Source organism: Vipera ursinii, assembly GCF_947247035.1.
Source record: "Vipera ursinii genome assembly, chromosome: 7".
NCBI lineage: Eukaryota > Metazoa > Chordata > Lepidosauria > Squamata > Viperidae > Vipera > Vipera ursinii.
The window spans coordinates 76,356,115-76,360,191 of NC_139521.1; positions in this window are offsets into that span (position 1 = coordinate 76,356,115).

A 4,077-nucleotide genomic window follows, 5' to 3' on the forward strand; every position below is an offset into this window, starting at 1 on the left:
CCACTGGTTAATTCTTCTCCCTGTCGAGAAATTTCTCCTTAGTTCCAGGTTGCTTCTCTCCTTGATTAGTTTCCATCTGTTGCTTCTTGTCCTGCCTTCAGGGGCTTTGGAGAATAGGTAGAACCCCACCACACCTCTTCTTTGTGGCAACCTCTGAGATATTGGAAGATTGCTATCATGTCTCCCCCTAGTCCAGGGGTAGGCAACCTTGGCTCTTTTAGGACTCGTGGACTTCAACTCCCAGAATTCCTGAGCCAGCATGGGGAATTATAGCCCCTTCATGACTCATGGACTTCAACTCCCAGAATTCCTGAGCCAGCATGGCTCAGCTTGGAAACCTCTCCCTTTGCCCTCAGCTTGGCTGGCTCAGGAATTCTGGGAGTTGAAGTCCACGAGTCATGAAGGGGCTATAATTCCCCATGCTGGCTCAGGAATTCTGGGAGTCTATTGCCCTAATTCAGGGGTAGGCAACCTTGGCTCTTTTATGACTGGTGGACTTCAACTCCCAGAATTCCTGAGCCAGCGTGGCTCACCTTGGAAACCTCTCCATTTCTCCTCAGCATGGCTGGCTCAGGAATTCTGGGAGTTGAAGTCCACGAGTCATAAAAGAGCCAAGGTTGCCTACCCCTGCCCTAGTCCTTCTTTCCATTAAAGTAGCTGTACCCAATTCCTGCAACCGTTCTTCGTATGTTGTGGCCTCCAGCCCCCTCATCCTCTTTGTTGCTCTTCTCTGCACTTTTCCCAACGTCTCGAGATCTTTTTACATCACCGCGGCCAAATCTTGACACCGTATTCCACGGGTGTTCTTACCAGGGCCTTAGGAAGCAGTACAAACACTTGGTGTGACTTTGGCTCTGTCGCTCTGTTGACGCAGCCTCGGGTGACCCAATGCTGGGCGATCGCCACTTATTTCCACGTGACCCTTTCTTCTGTTATCCAAAGCTGGGTTCAAATCTTGCTTGGTCCGTTCACGGCTGTTCCCTTTTAGAAAAATGAGAAGAAAGCCTGTTTAAGGAAGCCAACTGTGACAAGTCAGCTGAAAAAGCCAAAGCTCGGGAGTGGAGAAACACCCACAACCCCGTGGACCCTAAAGGCAGAAGATGGCAGCAAAGTTTCACCACCCGGGCTTAATTTTTAAGAAGTCCTTCTCCTAATTTCCAAGGTCAGAATATTGCTGGAAGGAACCTTGGAGGCCTTCTAGTCCAGCCCCCCTGCTCAAGCAGGAGATCCTCTGCCATTTCAGACAAGGGGCTGTCCAGACTCTTCTTAAAAACCTCCAGTGATGAAGCCCCCCACAATTTCAGGAGGCAAGCAGTTCCACTGGTTAAATGTCCTCCCTGTTAGGAAGTCTCCCCTTAATTCCAGGTTGCTTCTCTCCTTGATGAGTTAACGTCCGTTCTTTCTGATCCAAAGACACAGGTGGATTTATAGCCTAGATTAGGGTATCCAAGCTTGCACAGTTTAAGACTTGTGGACTTCGACTCCCAGAATTCCCCAGCCAGCTATCTTCTGCCTGTAGGTCCTAAGCGGGACCTGGGAATGCAAGCCCATCTTTGCTTGCTGGAATGTGATAGGTCAGGGGTCTTCAAGCATGGCCCTTTGATGACTTGCAGACTTCAACTCCCAGAATTCCTGAGCCAACCATGGAGTTGAAGTCCACAAGTCCTAAAAGAGCCAAGATTCCTCACCCATGGGCTAGACCAGGGGTAGGCAACCTTGGCTCTTTTATGAGTTGTGGACTTCAACTCCCAGAATTCCTGAGCTAGCAGGAGTTGAAGTCCAGGAGTCATAAAAGAGCCAAGGTTGCCTACCTCTGGGCTAGACTCTTCTACAGCTCTCTCCCTTCCTTGTTTGGAATAATGAAAACAGAAAATGCTGGGGAGAAGAAAGGAAACAATAGATGGAGGTCATCTAGTCCAACCCCCTGCTCAGAAAAGAAACCCTGTACCATTTCGGACAAATGGCTGTCCAGTCTCTTCTTAAAAAGTTTCAGCGTTGGAGCATCCACAGCTTCTGGAGGCAAGGAGTTCCACTGGCTAATCATCCTGTCAGGAAGTTTCTCCTTAATTCCAGGTTGCTTCTCTCCTTGATTAGTTTCCATCCATTGCTTCTTGACCTGCCATCTATCTATCTATCTATCTATCTATCTATCTATCTATCTATCTATCTATCTATCTATCTATCTATCTATCTATCTATCATAACTATCTTCTATCTACTTATCTATCATATCTATCTAATTATCATATCTATCATAACTATCCTATCTACTTATCTATCATATCTATATCTATCTATCTATCTATCTATCTATCTATCTATCTATCTATCTATCTATCTATCTATCTATCTATCATATCTATCTATCATCTCATCTATCTTCTATGTATCTCTGTCTATTTTTAAAAAAAAATATTGATTTTCTAATTTTACATTTAAATATTTAAAAAGCAAGGTGGCAATTGAGTTAATCGATAATTCAATAACATACAAGTATCTTTAGTACAAGTCTCAAACTACTACATTAAATATTTCCTCTCTTTTCTCCTTCGTATTTACTGACATGTTTAAACTAATGCAATTCCCTTTATTGCAATTCATCACAAAATCTAATATTCAGTATGCATGTCTTATCTATTTAAATGTATTCTATTTCTCACCATCTTACATCAACTAATTAATAATACAGTGTAACATTCTTATTTTCTATTAATTTCAAGTGTCTTAAATTTAGTAACCCTTATTTCAAAATTAAATACTTCCCCTCTTTTTCTCTTGATGTCTACTATCATATTTAAGCTAGTAATTTTTATTTTATTATAGCAACTAAGTAAAAACATATTTATTACATTTATCAATAGATTTTAGCTTATATATATACATATATATATATCTTAATTACTTTTACATTCAACCTTTATAAACAAATCAATATTCAAGTTTAACTTTTAATATTTATACTTCCATGTTTTAAATGAGCAAAATTTTCTTTCTCAGCTCATAACAAAATCTAGTATTCAAAGTACTCATCTTCTCTATTTGAGTATGTTCTATTTTAATTCTCACTAATACGTCAAGGCCCCAATTGTCTTCAGCCTTATTCTAGCTTTCTTTCTTTGCCAGCTCGCCTTCCATGCCCGTGCTTTTAAGTCATCCAATAGATCTCCCTGTGTTTTATATAAGAGGCCATCTGGTCGCCATTTTGGGGGGGGAAAGGACTAAGAAATCGTCTCTCTATTTTTCCATCTTGACGTAGTTGTCCTAAAATGTTTAGCTTCCCTTCAGTCTGCGTGCTCCATCACTGGAGGTTTTCAAGAAGAGACTGGACAGCTGGTTGTCTGGGTTGGTATAGAGCCGTGGTGGCGAACCTATGAAACAGGTGCCACAAGTGGCACACAGAGCTCTCTCTGTGGGCACGCATGCCGTCACCCCAGTCCTAGGCCTTCAGCTGGGTTTTATAAAACCTTTTCGCTTTAGGCGTCCGCCGCCATGTACCAAAAAAAAAGAGGTTCAATTAATCAATTTCAACTTCTTGTGGGGGGAAAAAAAGTTCTCGCAAAGTTGGAATTGATTGATTGAACTTTTTAGTCCCACCCAGTCTACAGCTACCATTGCAGCCACGCCCACCCAATGGGCCACACCCACCCAATTAGCCACACCCACCCAAAGGGCCACACCCACCGGGCACCTGATCATACATAAGTGGGTTTTGGGTTGCAGTTTGGGCACTCGGCCTCTAAAAGGTTCGCCATCACTGGCATAGGGTCTCCTGCTTGAGCAGGGGGTTGGACTAGATGACCTCCAAGGTCCCTTCCGACTCTGTTATCCTGTAAGTCGGTATTTGGAAGATTCGGTTCAGAAGAGTTCAGAGGAGAGCCTACTAGGGCTGACCATGGGGATGGGGAGTAAGTATCATAACCAGTGCCGTTGCAACTTCGAACGATCGTTAAATTGTCATAAGTGGAGGGTTACCCGTAGCCGTTATCCAGACGGCCCGCTAGCCTCGCATCTAACCGTGTCTGGGTTTCCTTCACCCTGCTAGGCTTTCAGAGGTCCGACTCAGCCTCAGAAGTCACG